Source organism: Phyllostomus discolor, chromosome 12, assembly GCF_004126475.2.
Source record: "Phyllostomus discolor isolate MPI-MPIP mPhyDis1 chromosome 12, mPhyDis1.pri.v3, whole genome shotgun sequence".
NCBI classification, from domain to species: domain Eukaryota; kingdom Metazoa; phylum Chordata; class Mammalia; order Chiroptera; family Phyllostomidae; genus Phyllostomus; species Phyllostomus discolor.
Genome location: NC_040914.2, coordinates 25,321,591 through 25,344,202, shown reverse-complemented (window position 1 = coordinate 25,344,202; position 22,612 = coordinate 25,321,591). Strand labels below are relative to the sequence as shown.

Sequence of the window (22,612 nt, the reverse complement as noted above, 5' to 3'; positions counted from 1 at the left end):
TTTTCTCTTAAGGCTACTGTGGGGTCCAGTTGGACCAAGAGAGAGGGTCTGTCATGGAGCCTTCCTAGAGGGAAGGGAGTTGGGCTGAGCTGGGGTTCTGCCTTTCCCAGCTCTGTGACCCTTTCTGTCACCTAATGTCACCACAGGCCTGAGAGCAAGAGGTGACCAGGGATGGACCCTGACACTCAGAAAAGAGAAGGGACCACCAGTCCTTCAGCAGGAGCAGCTGAGCTGGGACCTGAACCAGGTCTGACTCTAGCCCTTGTTCCCTCCTCTGAGTGAGCACCTGAAATGAGGGAAAGAGCCTGAAACCCCAGGAACTATCTGCTTATCCCCCCCTGTGCACTGTGCAGTGTGCACTGTCACGGCTAAATATGGGACAGTCCCCCTAGTAACACATCCTAACAGGATTCCCTGAGTCGCCCCTCCCAGGAGGTTGGAGATAGAGCTGAAAAGAAATCTAAGCTCTGGGCCATGATTCTCCCCTGTTACACTTGGAGACTCTGAGGCACAGAGAGGGGAAGGGCATGTCCAAGTCAGAGCCTCCAGAGGAGCCTGAACTGGCACAGGACTCAGCCCCTGTCCCCGTGGACACACCCACCACCTCCCCACAGAGACTCTCATTTATCCCTCTGAGGGTCTGAGTCCATGGGGGTGAGGGGCAGATCCTTAGAGACTTCTGGAAATTCAGGATGGGGTTGGGTTGTGGGGGATACCTTCTTCATGCTTGATTCAGCTAATCCTGCCCCAGCCTTGGACCCACCTTCTCCCTCTTTCATGCCCACCCCACTGTCACCTGCCAGCCTCAGAGTCCTGGGGACCCTGTGGTTCCAGTTTCTCTGCTTGACTCCCAGCCCCTGTGACACAAGCCCATTCCTGAGTGTCTGGGGGACATGAGACCCCCTGTTGGATCCTCAGAACTTTCCTTTGCGGCTCTGCTCCCTCTGAGCAGAGTTCTCAGGGACTCACCAGCTATGGAGATGGGCCCTGTGGGTGGGGATAGAGAGCCTCCAAAGGGTCCTGGGAATGAGGACATAAGGAGGTGAGGATCTCAGACTGAACTTGGAGTCATCTTATCATCCAGACTCTTCTCCTATGTCTGCTTTGTGGCCCCCAAGAAACCCCTGGCCCCCCAACCACCGTTCTGACTCAAGTGAGGGGGATGGGTTGGCAGGACTAGGAGAATCTCTGTGGGCAGATCTCTGCTGGGTGATCATCACTCAGAGGCCCTCATTCTCATCCAACTTCAGACATCACCTGGGGACAGGACCCTGAGCTGACTGCTCAGAGAGGATGGGGTCAGGGGCCCTCACCTGAGACCAGGAGCTCCAGGGGGTCACTGGGGTCAGACCATTCCTGGGGATGATTTCTAAAATATCCATAGAATCTGAATGTCCACTTGTGAATGAGCGACACAGAGCCCACAGTGAACAGGGCCAGGACCTGCCCACTGGGGTGTCGCTGTGAGTCTAGGGTCCAGGAGAGCCTGTCTTCTCCTTCCTTAGTCAGAATGAGCTTGTCGAATACCTTCTGTGAGCCACACTGGAGGGTCACGTTCCCTCCTGACGTCACAACATTGCTGGGCAGGGCTGAGAGGCTGAGTTTGCTGTAGAATCCTAGGAGAGAAGGAGGCAGTGTGTTAAATGGGGTTCACACCTCCCTCATCCCCCCAAGGCTGGGCTTTGAGGGGGAGACCCCCTGAGAGCATCCCCCTTCCTGAGGGCAGATCCTGGGGCTGGGACCCCTGAGTGTCCTCTCACCTGTCACCACCAGATCCAGGGGTCATTGTGGTCTGAGCAGCCTACAGGGCTGAGATATTTACAATAATATCTCCTTGCAGAGATGTCTTTCATGAAAAACTTGGCCTTGTCACTGGGCTCCAGTGGTTCCTGTGTGTCCAAACATGTATGCATTTCTTCATCATATAGAGAGTACTCCTGGGCCTCCAGGGTCCTCTGACTTCAGATGGTCACAGGGGTCCCAGAAGGGATCGCAGGTCCTGGCTCAGCAGAAAGGTTGGGTCTGGGAAGAATCTCTGGATAGAAGCAGAGGCTGCATTAGAAAGACCTTCCCTGCTCCTCACTCCCCAGCCCAGTCCATGTCCCTCCTCTTTTATCCCCTAATTCCAGGACCTCTGAGTCCCAGACATGAAGTAAGAGGAGGGACAGGGAGACTGGGGAGGCCTCACCTTTCTGCTCACAGGTTTTCTGGCTCAGACTCAGCCCTGAAAGAGAGTCTCTGTCAGATTTTCTTCCAGACATCTGAGCTGATTCCCTTACCTCCAGGCCTCATCTGCTTCAGCTGCCTGAGCTTGAGGGTCCCCATGAACAGGCATGTGCATCTGCCCCACCTCCTGCTACTGCCCCATCCCCATGCCCACAACTGACCAAGGCAGAGAAGAGCAGGGAGGATGGACATGGTGCCGTCTGCTCTGAGTGCTCCTGCCCTGCAGGCGGACGAGACCCTGGGCCTGGAGGACAGAGACACACAGGATGTGGTGAGTCTGGGGCTGCTGCTGCCCTTCTGGTTTCCCACACCTGTAGACCCACAGCAAGGGGATGGCCCCGCCTGGGCCTGGCTCTGGGTTTTTCCATGATGAGGGCTCAGGAGGACTCCTTGCCCTCTGCAGATGCTCAGCCCAGATCTGGGGTCTCCTCTCACTGTTAGGACCCTCTGCCTGGTCTGTGCTCTTGTCAGAGAGGGTGGGACCCAGGCTATGGTCCTCTGTCCACCCTCCATAGGCTGACTGTAAATAGAACTTGCTACTCATTGTCTCAGCCTCCCCAAAACAGCATTTACTTTTCATCTCTGACTTGTCCATAGAGAAATATTTACTAATCAGCTGGTACAGCTAAATACTTGTGTCAGAGCCAGAAATACATCCATAATCCAGGAGACTGACTTTCTGTATCTTGAGAACTCTTCTTAGCAGAAAAGTGAGCATTCTAAGTCAAAAATGGAAATGATTTTACTTACAAAGGAGAAATGAGAGAAAATATGAGAATACCTGGTACCATGACTAGACCGTAGTTCAGGGAATAGCTGTTTTTCTTTTATCCTCATCAAAGAATATGTTTGTTGATTTTATAGAGTGAGGAAGAGAGAGACAGACAGACACAAAGACATTGATGAGAGACAGAGACAGTGATCAGTTGCCTCCCCTACACACCTGGGGTAGGGATGGAACTCACAGCCTTTTGGTGTATGGGATGACACTCCAAGCAAGTAAGTCACCAGGGCCAGGGCTGAGGGAAGGGCTATTGAATGAAGTGGAACCCTAGGAGGTGGGAGCGAGAATACTCTTGAGAGGAAAGAATATCATAGGGAAATCTAGAGACAGAGACTGTCTGATAGCAGTAAGGGAGGGCAAGGTGGTGGCTGGTCATGGGAATGCTCTATGCCACACAAGGATGTTGGATTAAGTGTGTGAGGCAGAGGAATATACAGTGATGAGCTGTTACAGTCACACTGAGTTGTGAATCTCATATGTGTCGTGTGTCACAGAGGAAGTAGAACAGTGCAATGTCTGTAAGTAATGTGTAATGTGGACAGTAATTGCAGTCCAATCCAATGTGTCCAACAATATTAGATAAAAGGCTTCCATGGATTCACCACACAATTCACATATATATTTTCGCTGTCACAACACATGTAGAGAAGAGAAATGAGGAGAAGAAATCTCAGTGTTGCTTCTAATCCTGTGCTCTTAGCTGGGGGCTGGGGAAGGAATTTGCTAGTTCTATAGAACTCTAAGAAAGCAGATACAAAGGAGTACAGATATGGTCAATAGGAGATAGTTCACACTATCAGAGTGTGTCTGTGTGTGTGTATGTCTGTGAGTGTATTTGTGTGAGTGCATGTCAGTGTGAGTATGTGTGAGTGTGTTCATTCAGGGTGTGGTGTGTACGTGTATGAGTATGTATATGTGTGACAGTGTATATGTAGTGAATAGGTGTATGTGTGTGAGAGTGAGTGTTGTAAGAGTGTGGGGGGAGTGTTTGTGTGTTGTGGGTGTGACTGAGTGTGTGTAGGTATGTGTCAGTGAGTGTGATTTTGTTTGAGCATGACTGTGTGTTTACAGGGAACTAAGCAGTCTGGTTGAGGGAAGCAGAAGTGAGAGCTGTGGTTGGAAGGTCACATACAGATGACCATGAATAACTGTGACTTCAGAAGAAAGTCTAAATGTACCCTAAACTCAGAGAGGAGAATGGAAGGCTTTTAGGCAGAAATGGACAGATTCTGAAAGAGAGTTGGAAAGACTGGCGTGGAGGGTGAACAGAGGAAGACAATGAGGACTTAGAGCTCAGAACCCAGGCAGGTGTTGTGACTGCTGCCTTGGGGATGAGAAGGGTGACCTGCCCTCTCTGCCACATTGACTGCAGACCCCCAAAGAGCCCTCATGACAGTGATCCAGGAGGAGTGGCAGGGATGAGCCTGGCATCTGTGCAAACACTCTGGTCCTGCAGGAGAGCTCAGTGATTCCTCCTGGCCTTGTAATGCAGGGTCTGCTTCTCACTTTTTCCACCTGAGTCTGTGTTCCTGAGACATGGGTTCTTTCTCTCTCCTTTGCATTGGGGTGAATCATTTGAGTAATTTCTTCCTCCTCTGAGCAAATTTGATCTTGGAGATCACTCTTCTCTTCAACTGTGGAGACTCTTGAGGATTCAGAAAAGATTGTCATTCACGGGGGTTCTGTTAGAAGCAGAAAAACACCCCCACACTTTAAATATGAAGTGTTGCAATGCCACATCCTGAATGGCTGACAGACCCTTGAGCAGGCTGCTTTCTCTCTTGCTCTCACTTCCCTCATTCAGAACCCAGTGATACTAACCCACCCCCACACATGTGGTCAGAATTCATCATATTTGAGATAGAAAGGGAAGGGAAACAGACATTTAGATTTGGGTGGAGATGTTGGAGGTTTGTGACACTGAAAAGCAGAGGTACCTTGTCCAGTGGAGCAGAGGGAGGTATCAGACTCAGACCACAGTGCAGAGTCAGTCAATCATGACAGAGACTCTTCCAGTGCAGTGGGTGGATCCTGGTCTTTCCGTCACGGGTGCTAGGCCAGCTGGGGGAGTCTGTGGAACAGGGTGAACTTCACACTTGCTTCACTCCATACACAAAATCAATGCTAGATGCATGACAGACTGAAGAGTGAATAAATTACTTCTTCCTTAGCAAAAATATAGAAAATATCTTTTCTTCTTTGTGGAATGCTTTTAAAAATCACATTTTATTGTAATTCTAGTACAGTTTTCCCAATGTGCTCCTTTCCCTCTTTTGCCTATCACATCCCCCACTACCAGAGTGAATGTGTACACTGTTGTCCAAGTCTGTGGGTCATTCATACATGTTCTTTATTTAGTCTCTTCCCCTTTTTCCACTGTTATCCTTCCCCCTCCCCACTCTGTTCACTCTCAGTCTGTTCATTGTTTCCATGCTTGTGGTTCTATTTTCTTCATTAGTTTGTTTTGTTCATTAGATTCCCCTTATAGGTGAGATCACATGCATTTGTCTCTCACTGACTACCTTATTTGAGTTAGCATCAAATCCTCCAGTTCCATCCATGCTGTTGTGAAAGGCAGGTGTTCTTTCTCTCCTACTGTTGCATAGTATTCCATTGCATAAATATTCCACAATTATTTTATCCCCTCATGTACTGGTGGGCACATGATCTATTTCCAGCACTTGACTATTGTAAATAGTGCTGCAATGAAGAGAGGGGTGCATAATTTCTTTTGAATTGGTGAATCAGGATTCTCAGATGTATTCCCATGGGAGAGGGGGATTGAAAATTGTGGAGGAGGGAAAGAGGGATAATTGAAAAAACTGTAAGGAAATACGAATACAAAGTGAAGTCACACACACACACACACACACACACACACACACAGAGCCAGGCTTGCTGTTGATTGGTGGAGCTGTCCACGACCTAGTGCTGAATGGTGCACCACATCTGGGGATTCACATACAAAATAGGACAGAATTGGAGGAGATGCAGGTAGTCAATGATTTGAGGGAATCCTTCTAGACACACATGTACATTCTTGTTCACTTCTGAACTTGGCCTGGGTCAGAAGTACCTCTGGACAGTAGAGGAGCTTTCCTGACTTGGGGATTCTGCGATGACTTTGTGAATTTACTTTGCAGTATCAGGTTTGTGCTCTTCTTACATTAGGAAAAACGGTAAAGCCTCAGTGGGCATTTTTACAGCAGGACCTTGGATGATTTTGTTTTTCAGTTGTTAAAGTAAAGCTGAAGAGACAAAATCACAGGATGTGGTGGTCAGGGTCCCCACACCACAGTGTGTACTGTGCAAGGTGCCTGTCACACAGGAAGAGGACCGGCTGTGCTCACCCTAAAAATAGCAGGTGCTGAGGGGCTGACCTGAGCCACATCACTTAACACCACTCATGTCTAAGTTGTCACATTTAGTTTTCCTAAGCTCTATAATCATAGGAGGATTTTGACTGAGTGAGCTGTTATTGGAAAGCCATAACTATCATTCAGTTTATAACATTCAATGTTCCCTGACAAAGCTAATACAAAAATGGTTAATAATATAAAATAATTTTCAGGAGAAATATAAAATTTTCTCATCTAATATTTATTAGGCCTAGTACCACTTGCATATTTTGTAGTGTGCTACAAAAAAAAAGCAGTTATCTGGGCAGTTTACCTCTGTATTTTTAAAAGAGAAGAAAACTTGCAAAGTCTAGTTTTCGCTGAACTCATTTGCTGTGTATGAGTAAAAATCCAGTTCCTTCTTTTTCTATGGAGGGAGGGAGGGAGGAAGGGAGGGAGGGAGAGAGAGAGGAGGAGGAAGAAGAAGAAGAAGAAGAAGAAGGAGGAGGAGGAGGAGGAGGAGGGGGGGAGGGGGAGGAGGCAGAGGGGCAGGGGGAGGGGGAGGAGAAAAGGGAAGGGGAAGGAAGGAAAGAAAAGGGAACTTGGTAAAGTTGTTACAACAAATTACAACTAACTGCATGGATTCAGACAATAGAATTGTTTATTGTTTCAGAACTATAAGCCAGACAAATAATTGAGAGAGGGAGACAGGTAGATGAAAAATCAGTTGGATAGATAAATGAATAAATAGATAAATAGAGAGGTAGTGAGACTGATGCACAGATACATAATCACTCAGATAGTAGGCAAATGGATACATAGGTAGATAGATTTTCAAACCTTCCAATGTGTGCTATCATTAGGTCACATTATTTTTTATTTTGCTCTAGGTAAGTTTTTTATTAAATCAAGAACACAGTGAACTTTCCAGCTTTATTGGGATATCATGGACATACAGCATTCTGCAAGTGTAAGGCATACAGTGGATTGAATGGATGCATTCATATATTGCAGTATACTACCACCTCGGCTTCAGCTAACAATACTCTTAAGAAGTCACATAACTGCCACTTACTTTTTGTGGTGAGGACATTTCAGATACACTCTGTGTCCAGTATATGACATAGTCTTGTTAACTGTAATCACCAGGGTTGAGACCTCCAGGAAGAGGTAATCTCATAACTGAAAGTCAATGCTCTATGACCAGCTTCTCTCCTTTGCCCCAGTCCTCGTGAACACCACCATTCCACCCTCTGTTTGTACATGTTAGGATTTTATAGATTCCACATATATGTGTGGTCATTCTGTATTGGTCTTCCTCTGTGTGATCTGGCTGAATTAACAAAATGTCCTCAAGATCCATTCATGTTGTCTGAAATGGCAGGGTTTTTTTCTTCATTTTTCTTGTTGACACTATTACAGATATCTCTTCATCCCACCCCACCTTTGCCCACCTCCACCAAACCCTCAACCCCCTGTCCCTCTGGACACCACTGAACTGCTGTCTGTGTCTGTGGCTCATGCATGTGTGTGCTTTGGCTGATCCCTGCACCTACCTTCATCCAGCCTCCTCCTCCCTCCCCTCTGCCTGCTCTCAGTCTGTGCCTTGTGTTCCCAGTTTGTTCTTCATTCTTGTGGTTGAGTAATATTCTGATATATATATATTTAGACTTTGGAAAATTGCACACATCACATCATTATTAAAAAGGATTAGTTTTTCATGTGGCACCACACTCGGCTGTCCCTTCAAATACCAAGTGAGGGCAGTTCTGGGGAAATGGCACACGTGGCATCTGATGAAGACAGGAAGGATGGTGGGGATGGAGAGGGTGGTAGGCATCAGCTGCATTCTTCTTTCAGGTTCATATCTAATGCCCATTTATTGATTGATTGGTTCCAGATTAAGTCCTGTGAACCAAGGTGAGGAAGACTCAATAATGTCAATCTGGTCACGTAATGATTAGACATGAAGAATAATTTATGAGCCCTGGCTGGTGTAGCTCAGTGGATTGAGTGTGGGCTGTGAACCAAAGGGTCACTGGTTTGATTCCCAGTCAGGGCACATGCCTGGTGTTGTGGGTCAGATCCCCAGTGGGGGTCATGTGAGAGTCAACCACACATTGATGTTCTTCTCCCTCTCTTTCACCCTCCCTTCCCTTCTCTATAAATATAAATAAATAAAATATTAAAAATAATACCTTATTTCATAAAAGTGGAAGACAGCATGAAATTTTAGATGTGTGGGCTCAAACAGTCATGTGTGAAGGACCCTCATGGCACAGGGGTGAGAAAACAAGGGGGTCATTACAGAAAGTCAACAAGAATGCAAAGGAAACAGACATTTAATGGAGGAGGAGCCCTGCACAGGTAGCGCTCAGACACTCCCTGCACCCAAACCTTGTTCTCTCCCCTGGACACATCAGCAGACAGTTTCCCTACCTGTGGTCCAGACTGTCCTTCCCCACCTCCTGAGTCATCAGATGGCCTCCATGGTTCCCCCCACTCTCAACGGTGCCCTATCCCTTCTGTGCTCACATCTCAGTTCCATCGTGGGTCCTTCACTCACTGTTCAAAGCCTGACACAGCAGCACCTCGAACCCAATGAGGATCAGTCCAGCCATGCCCAACCGGATGAGATTCTCCATTGTGTAGTCTTGGGGGTCCGAGGCTAGGAAATGTGGGTAAAGAGGTGACAGAAACCAGGGCAGACCAAAGTTACCCCAGGATCCCGTATGTCCACCCAGCATGCCTGCCTCCCTCTGTCAGGACCTGACCCTCTGCACCCAGCCCCATAACTGAGGGTTCTCCCACTCCCCACTCCTGGGGTCTGACTTGTTCTGTGATGGGCTGATGGTGTCAGCTGCCCCTGCAGATCATGAAATGAGGGTGTGAATGAAGACTTGGGGAGACACCAGCCTCCCTCCTGGGGTCTGTGCTCCCTGATGCCCCACTTCTCAGAGTGTAACTTTCACATGGTGGTGTCATGAGCCCAGATTCCACTCTTTCAGGTCCCTGTCTTCTCATTGGATCATCTCAGCCTCTTGATGTCTTTGAACCTGCACAGATTCACTATGGACCAGAGGTTACTGTGCCCCAGAGCTCAGGATTAGTAATGAATGCTCACAATAAGGAAATGGCTGAGTGGTGTATTCTGGGTTCTGTTGAGAGGCAGACCCCAGAAGGTCTTTCTCCTATAGCTGAGAGATCCACTAAGTCAACAGTTGATGAACCAGAATGCATGGATTAGAGCTTGGTGTGAGGGGCTCCTCAGTATCCTTCTCTATGGAGCCCCTTAAATTCTCCCATTTATTAGTGTTTCAAACTGAAGAGACAGACCCTTGGGCTGAGTGAGCTCAGAGAGGACAGGGTTTGTGTCCCCTCCCCTGAGACCAGGAGCTCCAGGGTTTTCCACAGCTATGGGGAGGTGTGGTGTGAGCTGTAGCACCTGTAGGTCCTCCAAAGAGCTGAGGTCACAGGACACATAAGTAATCAGTGGAGGAGAGAATGGGCTGACCCCTTCATGGACAAAGGAAAGTGTCCCTTGGTCTCTGTGACTGACACATCAGGGTCACCTTTTCTCTTAAGGCTACTGTGGGGTCCAGTTGGACCAAGAGAGAGGGTCTGTCATGAAGCCTTCCTAGAGGGAAGGGAGTTGGGCTGAGCTGGGGTTCTGCCTTTCCCAGCTCTGTGACCCTTTCTGTCACCTAATGTCACCACAGGCCTGAGAGCAAGAGGTGACCAGGGATGGACCCTGACACTCAGAAAAGAGAAGGGACCACCAGTCCTTCAGCAGGAGCAGCTGAGCTGGGACCTGAACCAGGTCTGACTCTAGCCCTTGTTCCCTCCTCTGAGTGAGCACCTGAAATGAGGGAAAGAGCCTGAAAACCCAGGAACTATCTGCTTATTCCTCCCTGTGCACTGTCACTGTTACTGCTAAAGAGGGGACAGTCCCCATCATAACACATACTGGCAGGCTTCCCAGTGAGGCCCCACTCCCCAGAGGACAGAGCCAGAATTGAAACAAAGTCTAAGTTCTGAGCCACGATTCTGCCCTTTAACATGCAGAGACACTGAGGCACAGAGAGGGGAAGGGCATGTCCAAGTCAGAGCCTCCACAGGTGCTTGAACTTGCACAGGACTCAGTCCCTGTCTCCCATGGACACACCCACCACCTCCCTGCACAGACTCTCACTTACAGTTTTGAAGCCGTGACTCCATGGGGTTGTGGAACTGATCCTCAGAGACTTCTGGAAATTCACAATGGAGGTGAGGTGTGGGTGCCGCCTTCTCCTCACTTGATTCAGCTGATCCTGCCCCAGCCTGGAACCCACCTTGTCCCTCTGCCATGCCCACCCCTCCTATTACCTGCCAGTCTCAGAGCCCTGGGGGCCCTGTATTTCCAGAATCTCTGCCTGACTCCCAGCCCCTGGGATACAAGCCCAACCCTGAGTGTCTGGGGGCACAGGACCCCTGATGGATGCTCAGAACTTCCCTTTGCTGCTCTGTGTTCCCTCTGAGCAGTTCTCAGGGACTCACCAGCTGTGGGGATGGGTCCTGTGGGTAAGGGGAGAGGGACTCAAGAGGGTCCTGGGAATGAGAACAGAAGGCAGGAGGGTCTGGGACTAAACCTGGAGGTGGCTTATCACCCAGACTCTCCTCCTTTGTCTGATCTGTGGCCCCCAAGACACGGTCTCTGCCCACCTACCACCTTCCTGTCCCAGCTGAGGGGGAGGGGCAGAAAGGACTGGGAGGGTCCCTGGAGGAAGATCTATGCTGGGTGACTATCACTCAGAGCCCCTCACTCTCATCCAACTTCAGACGTCTTCTGGGGACAGGACCCAGAGCTGACTGTGCTCAGAGAGAATGGGGTCAGGGCCCTCACCTGAGGCCAGGAGCTCCAGGGGGTCACTGGGGTCAGACCATTCCTGGGGATGATTTCTAAAATATCCGTAGCATCTGAATGTCCACTTGTGGCTGAGGGTCACAGGGCCCACAGTGAACAGGGCCTGAACCTGCCCACTGGGGTGTCGCTGTGAGTCCAGGGTCCAGGAGAGCCTGTCTTCTCCTTCCTTAGTCAGAATGAACCTGTCAAATGCCTTCTGTGAGCCACACTGGAGCGTCACGGTCCCTCCTGAGGTCACAACAGGACTGGACAGGGCTGAGAGGCTGGGTTTGCTGTAGTATCCTAAGAGAGAGGGAGGCAGCATGTTAAATGGGGCTCACACCTCTCTCACATCCCTTAGGGCTGGGCTTTGAGGGGGAGACCCCCTGACAGCATCCCCCTTGCTGAAGGTGGAGCCTGATGCTGGGACCCCTGTGTGTCCTCTCACCTGTTATCACCAGCTCCAGGGGGTCACTGCGTTCTGACCAGCCACTGTGGCTGAGGTATTTACAATAATATCTCCCTGCAGAGATGTCTTTTATGAAAAACTTGGCCTTGTCCCTGGGCTCCAGTAGTTTCTGTGTGTCCAAACATGTATGCATTTCTTCATCATACAGAGAGTACTCCTGGGCCTCCAGGGTCCCCTGACACCCAATGGTCACAGGGATCCCAGAGGGGATCACAGGTCCTGGCTCAGCCCAGATGGTGGGTCTGGGGAGGGGCCCTGGAAGGAATCAGAGGCTGTCTTAGAAGGACCTTCCACACTCCTCATTCCCCAGCTCACCCCCTGCCCCCCTTCTTTTATCCCCTCATATCAGGACCTCTGTGCCCCCTCCTCAGCCCAAGACATGAAGGACAAGAGACAGAAGCCAAGGAGGACTCACCTGCCTGCATGTGGGTTTTCTGGCCCAGACTCAGCCCTGGAAGAGAGTCCCTGTCAGAATTGTACCCAGACATCTGAGCTGATTCCTTATACTAGGGTCTCAACCACTTGAGCTCCCTGAGAATGGAGTTTCCCTTGAACAAGCCTGTGCAGCTTCCCTGTCCCATCTTGCCATCCCGTCCCCATGTCCACAACTGACCGAGGCAGAGAAGAGCAGGGAGGATGGACATCACGCCGTCTGCTCTGAGTGTTCCCACTCTGCAGGTGGATGAGCCCTTGGGCCCGGAGTACAGAGACACACAGGATGTGGTGAGTCAGGAGCTGCTGCCCTCCTTCCTCAACCTCACAGTTGTGTGGACCCACAGCAAGGGGTGGCTTGCTCTAAATAAGACAATCACTTATTTTTCTCAGCTTTCCACAAGTAAAATACAGTTTTCATCTTCAACTAGTCAATAAAAAATATTTTCTGATTACCCACTACCAGCCAGGTATTTGTTCCAGAACCAGAAAGACCGCTGTGATCCAGGGGACCCACTTCCTGTATTTTTAAAAATCGGGTTAGCAGAATATGGGCCACTTAAAGCTAGTATTTCAGTTAAATTGTTTGCAAAGGAGAAATAGGTGAAAATATAAGAACAATGGGGGACCATGAGGAGACTGTAGTTGGGGGAATGGGTGTTTGAAGAGGCAGAAACTAAACAGGTGAATTAGAGAACATTCTAGAAAGGAAGAAACATTCCAGAGAACACTAGAGACATAGAGACTGTCCGGAAGGGAGGCAGAGAGGTTGAGGTGGTAGCTGGTCATGTGGGTGCTGTCCATCGTGCATGGATGTTGGGTCACCTCTGTAGGACCAGGGGAGTATGTGAGGAATAGACTCTGATGGACAGATTGTTTTGTCAAAGTCCTATGTGCCCTGTGTTACAAAAGGACTGGAGACATGCAGTATTTGTTAAGAAAAAGAAAATATCAGTATTTGCTGAACTCCAACATTGTGTCTTCAACTATGTTCCATAAATATCTTTCCTGAATATATTACATGATTCTCACATACCCCTTAGCAGTCATGAACACATTTAGAGAAGGAAAATAAAAAGATGGTGGCCCAGTGGTTATTTCTCATTCTGTGACTGTCTCTGAGAGCTTGGGGGTGGTGCCAAGGTCAACATGGCTCTATAAATCCTATATGAAAACAACAGAGACAGGTTGAATGGACCAGTGTGTGTAACTGTGTATCTGTGTGAGTATATATGTGCAAACATGTATGAGTGTATGTGTGTTTATGTTGGTGTGATTGCATATGTGTGAATAGATGCACACACACATTTATGTACATGTGTGTGTATGAGTGTATATGTATCTGGGTGTGTGATGGCACATGTGTGAATGTGTATATACACATGAGCATATGCATATATGTGTGCATGCATGTGAGTGTGCACATTAGTGTGTGCATGTGTGCATTTGTGTGAGAGTATACTTGTGAATATGTGTGTGAATATGTCTGTGTATATATGTTTTTGTATGTGTCATTATATGTGTGTATGTGAGAGTGTGAATGTGTGTTCACAGGTAACCACACCTATCTGGGTGAGGGAAGCAGAAGTGAGAGCTGAGGATGGAGAGTCACATGCAGATGATCATGAATAGTTTTCAGATTAGCAAAAAAAGTCAGGATTTACCCTAAAGATAATGAGGACAAGGGAAGAATTTTCAGGAAAAACAGCTTCTGAAATGTGATTTGCAAACACTGATGTAGAAGGTGAACAGAAGAAGAGAGTGAGGATTCAGAGCTCAGAGTCCAGGCAGGTGGTGGATGTGACAACTGCTGTGGGGACATGAAGGGTGACCTTCCCTCTCTGCCTCATTGACTGCAGACCCCAAAGAACCCTCATGACAGAGAGCCAGGGGGAGGTGCAGGGATGAGCCTGTGCAAACACTCTGCTCCCACAGGAGAGCTCAGTGCTCCCTCCTGGCCCTGGAATGCAGGGGCTGCATCTCACACTGTTTCCACCTGACTCTGTGTCTCTGTGAGACGTGGGCTCTTTCTCTCTCCCTCTCCTTGGGGTGAATTGTTTGGGTCATTTCTTCCTCCTCAGAGCACCCTTGATCCTGCGGGTCACTCTCCTCTTCAAACTGTGGAGTCTTTTGAAGATTCAGAAAAAACTGACCATCAGGAGAGCTCTGTTTGAGGCAGAAAAAACCCCCCACACTTTAAATGTCAGTTGTTGCAATATCACATCTTGAATGGTTGAAGGACACTGGAGCAGCCTGCTTCCTCTGCTGCTCTCGCTTCTCTCAGTTGTAGCCCAGTGATACCAACCCCACCCCTATGAATGTGGTAGAATTCACTCTAGTTGAGATGTAGGGGAAAGGGAACCGTGCATTCAGATTTGGGTGGAGACATTGGAGGTTTGTGAAACTGAAAATGAGAGACACCTCATCCAATGGAGCAGAGGGAAAGATCAGACTCAGACCACAGTGCAGGGTCACATGATCATGATAGAAACCCTCACAGTGCAGTGGGAAGATCCTGGTTTTTCTGTCATGGGTGCTGGGCCATCTGGGGGAGTCTGTGGAACAAGGTGAATTTCACACCTGCCTCACTCCATACCCAAAATTGATGCTAGCTGCTTGACAGACCGAAGAGTACATCAATTACTTTTTCTTTAGCAAAAATATCTTTTTTTAATTTGTGGGAAGCTTTTTTCTAAAATTGTTTTTTATTGTTATTCTATTACAGTTGTCCCAATTTTCCCCTTTTGCCCTTCTCTGCCCATCCCATGCCTCAGCTTCCACAGTCAGTTCCTATACTGGCCAGGTCTGTGGGTCATTCATATAGGTTCTTTGTGTAGTTCCTTCCCCTATTTTTGACTATAGACCGTCTTTCTGCTGCCCTCTGGTTGCTGTCAGTCTGTTCCATATTTCCATGACTGTGATTCTATTTTGTTTATTAGTTCATTTTTCGTCGTTAGATTCCTCTTATAGGTGACATCCTATGGTATTTTTCTTTCACCAACTGGACTTACTTCACTTAATATAATATATTCTAGTTCCATACATGGATTTTGCTGTTGCAAAATGTAGGAGTTCCTTTTTTCTTTCTGTTACATAGCATTCCATTGTGTAAGTGTACCATCATTTTTTGATCCACTCATTTACTGATGGGCACTTGGGCTGTTTCCCATACTTGGCTATTGTAAATAACACTGCTATGAACATAGGGGTACATAATTTCTTTTCAATGGATGATTCTGGATTCTTCTTTAAGTATTTTTATTGATTATGCTATTATAGCTTTCCCAATGTTCCCCCTTTATCTCCCTTCCACTCTGCCACCCCAACCCTGCAGCATTTCTCCTACTTAGTGTATGTCCATGGGTTGTACATATAAGTTCTTTGAACCCTCTGTTTCCGTATCTAAAAAAAGACACCATTTTTATCTTTCCTTGTCTATTGTATGCCTACTAATTATGCTTCTTCTTCCCTGTACCTTTCCCCCACATCCCTCCCTTCTCCCTCCCCACTGAACACCCTCTGTGTGATATCCATTTCTCTGGTTCTGTTCCTGTTCTAGCTGTTTGCTTAGTTTTTGTTTTCTTTGTTTTTCTTTTCTTTTAGGTTCATTTCTTAATAGTTATGAGTTTGTTGTCATTTTATTGTTCATATTTTGTATCTTTTTTTTCTTAGATAAGTCCCTTTAATGTTTCATATAGTAAGGGCTTGGTGATGATGAACTCCTTTAACTTGACCCTATCTGGGAAGCACTTTATCTGCCCTTTCATTCTAAAGTACAGCTTTGCTGGATAGAGCAATCTTGGATTTAGGTCCCTGCCTTTCATGACTTGGAATACTTCTTTCTAGCCCCTTCTTGCCTGCAAGATTTTTTCCAAGAAATCAGCTGATAGTGTTATGGGAGCTCCTTTGTAGGTAACTGTCTCCTTTTCTCTTGCTGCTGTTAGGATTTTCTCTTTGTTTTTAATCTTGGGTAACTTAATGATGATGTACCTTGGTGTGTTCCTCTTTGGGTTCGAATTCTTTGGGGCTCTCTGGGCTTCCTGGAAGTCTATTTGCTCCATCAGATTGGGGAAGTTTCCCTTCATTATTTGTTCAAATAAGTTTTCAATTTCCTGCTGTTGCTTTTCTTCTTCTGACACCCCTATAATTCAGATATTGGAATGTTTCAGGTTGTCCCAGAGAATCCTCAGCCTCTCTTCATTTTTTTTGATTCTTGTTTCTTCATTCTGATCCAGTTGGATGTTTATTTCTTCCTTTTGTTCCAAATTGTTGCTTTGAATCCTGATTCCTTCTTGTCACTGTTGGTTCCCTGAATATTTTGCTTTATTTCATTTTGGGTATCTTTCATTTGTTCTTTCACTTTTTGACCAAGCTCAAAAAGTTCTGTGAGCATTTTGATTACCAAGGCTTTAAATTCTCCATCAGATAGGTTGGCAATCCCCTCATCACTTAGTTCTAAGGTTTTGCTGTGTTCTTTCATTTGGGCCCTATTTCTTTGTCTTGGCGCACAGGTCTGGTTGTCCTGGTTGATTTTTTCTTTAATTCCTTGGTTGTAGGAATTCCATGTCATTTGATTTTCTGGAGCTTCTGGTTGTTTATTGATTTTAGATTGGTTGTTATCCTCCTTTCGGTTGTACGAGGAAGCAAAGGGTTTCTACCTATGCCTCCATCTTTGCCAGAACTCTGGTTCGGGATTCTTAGGTCTATTCCCAAGGGAGTGGCAGTGGGATGAAGGGAAGAGTGCAAAGGGGGAAATTAGGTCAACTTTAATAGAAGAACAATAAAATATTGAAACACACACACATACACACACACAGAAATGTTATAAAAGAGACACAACTGGGCATGCTCTTGTTGGGGGGTGGAGCTGTCCACGACCCAGTGCTGAATTCTCTACCACTTCTAGGGATTCACATACACATAAGACAGAATCAGGGAAGATGCAGGCGGCTCATGGTTTTGAGGAAAGCCTCCTAGATACACGTCCACATTCCTGTTCAAGGCTGGACTCAGTCTTGGTCAGCATGACCTGTGGACAGTAGATGAGCTCTCCTGACTTGGACATTCTATGATGGCTGGAGTGAATTTACTTTGCAGTAGCAGGTTTGTGCTGTTTTTACATTAGGAAAAGGGGTAAAGTCTTGGGGGACATTTTTATAGTAGAGCTTTTGATGGTTTGTTTTTCAGTTTTTAACGTGAAGCTCAAGAGGCAAAGTGACAGGATGTGGTGGGCAAGGTCCCCACACCACAGTCTGTGCTGTGCAAGATGCCTGTCACAAAGGAAGAAGACCAGCTTCTTCTCACCCTAAAAATAGCAGGTGCTGAAGGACTGACCTGAGTCACATCTGAAGTGTCAGACATAGCTTTCCTAAACTTTACAATCATAGGAGGATTTTGACTGAGCTTACTGTTACTGGAAAGTCATAACAACTATTCAGTTTCCAACAATCAATATTCCCTGACAAAGCTAATATATAAAACAGTTAATAGCATAAAACTATTTTCAGGAGAAATATGAAATTTGTCTTCCACCTAATACTTATTGGGTCTAGTACCACTTACATATTTGGCACTTTCCTGACAAAGAGAAAGCAGTTTGCTCAATAGTTTGATTCTGCATTTTTAGAAGAAAGAAAACATGCAACATCTTATTTTTGCTGAAATTGTTTGTTGTGTATGAGTGAAAACCCAGTTCCTCCTTTCTCTATGAAGATGGGGGAAAGAGGGAGAAAGGGAGAAAATAAGAGAAGGGGAAGAAAGGTAAAGGAAGGGAGGGGAGTATGATAAATTTGTTATCACAAATTACAACTAACTGCATGGTTTCAGATAACAGAACAATTTTTATTATTTCAGAACTGGAGTCCAGAGAGGCAATAGACAGATGGAGATATATAAATGAATAGATAGCTGGGTAGATAAATAGAGAGATAAAGAGGTAGAGAGACTGACACACAGATACATAGACACACCGATTGTAAATAAAGGGATTAATAGGTAGATAGATTCACAAACTCTCCAATATTTGCTTTCATGAGAGTTCACTACCTTTTCCTGCTCTAGGTAAGTGTTTCGTACATCAGACTGTGGGAGTGGGGGGAGGGATGGAAGGAGGGGAGCAATGGGGAATGTGGTGGGATAGCTGTAATAGAGTAACAATAATAAAAAATAAAGCAACCCCCCCTCCCTCTAAAATGGTGACAAAATTTTTCAGGTTTATTGGCATGTGACTGACATATATAACATTGTGCAAGTGTAAGGTGTACAGTGGGTTGATTTGATACATTTATATCTAGCAATGTGATACCACATCAGCTTAGGTGACAATAGTATCAGAAAGTCACATCACTGCCATTTATTTTTTGAAGTGAGAATCTTTCAGATACACTCTCATAGCCCCTTTCCAGTATATGACTGTCTTGTTAACTGTTATCACCAGGTGTACATGAGACCCTCAGGAAATGATAATCTCATAACTGAAAGTTGATGCTCTTTGAGTAACATGTGTCCTTCCCCTGCACTCCCTGTGGTCACCACCATTTCACTCTCTGTATGTATGAGTTTGGTTTTTATAGATGCCTCACATACATGAGATCGTTATTGACCTTTCTCTGTGTGATCTGGTGAAGTTAAGAAAATGCCCTCGATTCCATACATGGCCCAACTGGCAGGATTTTTTTCTTCATTTTTTAAAAGTTTGTTTGTTTATTAATAGAGAGAGGGGAAGGGAAGGAGAAAGAGAGGGATAGAAATATCAATGTGTGATTGTCTCTCATGCATCCCTTATTGGAGACCTGACCTGCAACCCAGGCCTGTGCCCTGACTGGGAATCAAATGAGTAACGCTTTGGTTTGCAGCCTGTGCTCAGTCCACTCAACCACACCAGCCAGGGCTTTTATCTTCATTTTTATTTCTAAGACTATTACAGATGTCCATTCCCCCTCCCCTCCTTTGCCCACCTCCTCCCAATCTCCACTTTGCTTCCCTCTGGCTCTCACCACACTGTTGTCTGTGTCTATGAGTCAGGAATATTTGTTCTTTGGCTAATCCCTTCACCTACCTTCATCTGGCCCCCCTCTTCCTTCCCCTCTGCCTACTGTCTGTCTGGTCCATAGGTCCACGCCTCTGTTTCTATTTTGTTCTTGTTTCTTATGGTAGAATAATATTCCTTTATATGTATATATGCACATGGAAAATTTCACAGATTATATCTTTACAAAATGGTAACTGTTGAAGGTGATGTTCCACTATGCTCTTCCTTCAAACACCAAGTGAGGGCAGTTCTGGGGAAATGGGACACATAGCATCTGATGCAGATGGGAAGGATGGTGGGGTTGGGGGGGTGGTATCAGTTTGTATTCATCTTTCCAGGGTGATATCTAATTTTTCCCACTTATGTATTGACTGATTCCAGGTTAACTGAGGAGGGGAAGACTCAATAATGTCCATCTGATCATGTAGTGATTACAAATAAAGAACATTTTATTACATAAAACTGGAAGGGAGCACAAGGTTTTAGGTGTGTGGACACAAACAGCCATGTGGGAAGGACCCTCATGGCAAAGGGGTGAGAAAACAAGGGGGGTCATTACAGACAGTCGGCACAGATAAAGAGAGAGAGAACAGACATATAACGGAGGAGGAGTCCTGCACAGGCAGCACTTACACACTTCCTGACCCAAAGCTTCTTCACTGGACACATCAGCAGACAGTTTCCCCACCTGTGGTCCAGACTGTCCTTCACCACCTCCTGGGTCATAAGATGGGCTTCATGCCCCCCCCCCCCACCAAATGGTGCCCTGTCTCCTCTGTGTTTTATGTCCTGGCTGCACTGTGGGTATTCCCCTCACTGTCTCAAGCCTCCAGGAGCAGCACCCCGAGGACCACCAGGACCAATGCAGCCACACCCATGTGGGTGAGATTCCCCACTGTGTAGTCTTGGGGAAGTGAGGCTGAGAAATGTAGAGAAAGGGATCACAGAGGTCAGAGCAGACCAAAGTCACCCCAGGATCCTGGATGCCCACCCAAGACACCTGCCTCCATCCCTGTGGCAGGACCTGACCCTCTGCACCCAGCCCCACAACTGAGGATTCTCCTACTTCCCACTCCTGAGGTCTGATTTGTTTTCAGAGGGGCTTCCAGCATTGGCTGCCTATGGGAATCGTGAGGGTGTGAATGAGGACTTGGGATACACAAGCCTTTTTCCTGGGTTCTGTGATTTCAGATGCTTCCACCCCTCATATCACAACATTTGCACAGTCCCTTCATGTGCCCTGTCTCTACTCTGCAAGTCCCCTGTCTTTTCCTTGGATTATCTCAGCCTCTTGTGGTCTCTGAACCTACAGAGATTCACTTTGGACCAGAGTTTACTGTGCCCCATAGCTCAGGATTAGTAATAAATGCTCACAATAAGGAGATGGTTCAGTGATGTATTCTTGGTTCTGTCTGAGAGGCACACCCCAGAAGCTCATTCCCCTACAGCTGAGAGATCCACTAAGTCAACAGCTGATGAACCAGGGTCCATGGATAATGGTTTGGTGTCAGGGCCTCCTGAAAATCCTCCTCGGTGGGGCCCCTTAAATTATCCCATGTATTACTGTTTCAGACTCTGAAGAAACATAGCTCTCTGCTGAGTGAGCTCAGAGGACAGGATTCAGGCCACTTCATGTGAGACCAGGGCTCCAGGGTTCCCTACAGCTATGGGAAGGTGTGCTGTGAGTTGTAGCACCTGTAGGTCCCTCCATGGGCTGAGGTCACAGGACTCATGAAGAATTGGGGGAAGAGAGAATGGGCTAACCCATTCATGAACAAAGGAAAGTGTCCCTTGATCTCTGTGATTGACACATCAGGGTCACCTTGTCTTCTAAGGCCACTGTGGGGCCTGGCTGGACTGAGAGGCAGGGTCTGTTATGGAGCCTTCCTAGAGGGAGAGGGGTTGGGCTGAGCTGGGGTTCTGCCTTCCTCAGCTCTGTGAGACCCCTTCTGTCATCTAATGTCACACAGGCATGTGAGCAGGAGGAGACCAGGGATGACAGACATGAACCCAACACTCAGAGTAGAAAAGAAACCACCCAACCCAACATTGAGAAAAGCAGAGCCAGAACAAGAACCAGGTCTGACTCCAGCCCTTGTTCCCTCCTCTGAGCTGAGCACCTGAGCTGAGGGATAGACCTGGAGGCCCTAAACCCATGTCTTCCTTATCCCTCCCTGTAGTGCCACTGTCAGTGCTACAGAGGGACAGTCCCCTTAACATCATGTCCTAGGGGGCTTCCCTGTGAGGCCCCCTCCCGGGATGTCAGAACCAGAACTGAAAGGAAGTCTAAGCTCTGGGCCACGAGTCTCTCCTTTTACACTTGGAGACACTGAGGCACAGAGAGAGGAACGGTGTGTCCAAGTCAGAGCCTCCAGAGGTGCCTGAACTTGCACAGGACTCAGTCCCTGTCTCCCTGGATAGATCTACCAACTCCCAACAGTGACCCTAGTTTAATGCTATGAGGGCCTGACTCCATGGTGTGGGGTGAGGGCCCTATCCTCAGAGACTTTTGGAAATTCAGGATAGGGGTGAAGCGTGAAGGCTGTCTTCTTCCAACTTGAGCCTGGTTTCTCCCCTAGTGTGGGTTCCATCATGCCCACTCCTCCTGTCACCTGCAAACCTCACAGCTCTGGGTGCCCTGTGGTTCCAGAATCTCTGCTTGACTCCCAGCCCCTGAGACACAAGCTCATCCATGAGTGTCTGGGGGGCACAAGACACCCTGATGGGTCCTCAGAACTTTCCTGGGCTGCTCTGTGCTCCATCTCAGCAGAGTTTTCAGGGACTCACCAGCTGTGGGGATGGGCCCTGTGGGTGGGGGACTGGAGCCTACAGAGGGTCCTGGGAATGAGGACACAAGGAGGTGAGGGTCTGGGACCAAATCTGGAGTAAGTACATCACCCAGATTCTTGTGCTACACCTGCTCTGTGGCCCCCAAAACACTCCCTCTGCCCACATACCACCTTCCTGACCAAGGTCAGGGGAAGGGATGGGCAGGACTGGGAGGGTCTCTGGGGGCATATCTCTGTTGGGCGATCAACACTCAGATCCCCTCACTCTCATCCAACTACAGACATTTCCTGGGGACAGGACCCTGAGCCGACTGTGCTCAGAGAGGATGGGGTCAGGGGCTCTTACTTGAGACCAGGAACTCCAGGGGGTCACTGGGGTGAGACCACATATAAGGATAATTCCAAAAATGTCCATAGCATCTGAATGTCCCTCTGTGGCTGGGGGTCATGAGGCTTACAGGGAACTGGGCCTGGAACTGCCCACTGGGGTCTCATTGTGAGTCCAGGGTCCAGGAGAGCCTGTCTTCTCCTTCCTTAGTCAGAATGAACCTGTCATATCCCAGCCATGAATCACACTGGAGGGTCACATTCCCTTCTGAGGTCATGACGAGGCTGGGCAGGGCTGAGAGGTTGGGTTTGCTGTTAGGATCCTAGGAGAGAAG

The 22,612-nt window shown here is 47.4% G+C and overlaps 1 pseudogene; it reads right to left on the bottom strand.

Annotated features, from left to right (window-relative positions):
* Positions 1-1,267: 1,267 nt before the first annotated feature.
* On the bottom strand, positions 1,268-12,343 carry LOC114510698 (annotated as a pseudogene).
* Between the last annotated feature and the right edge of the window lie 10,269 nt (positions 12,344-22,612).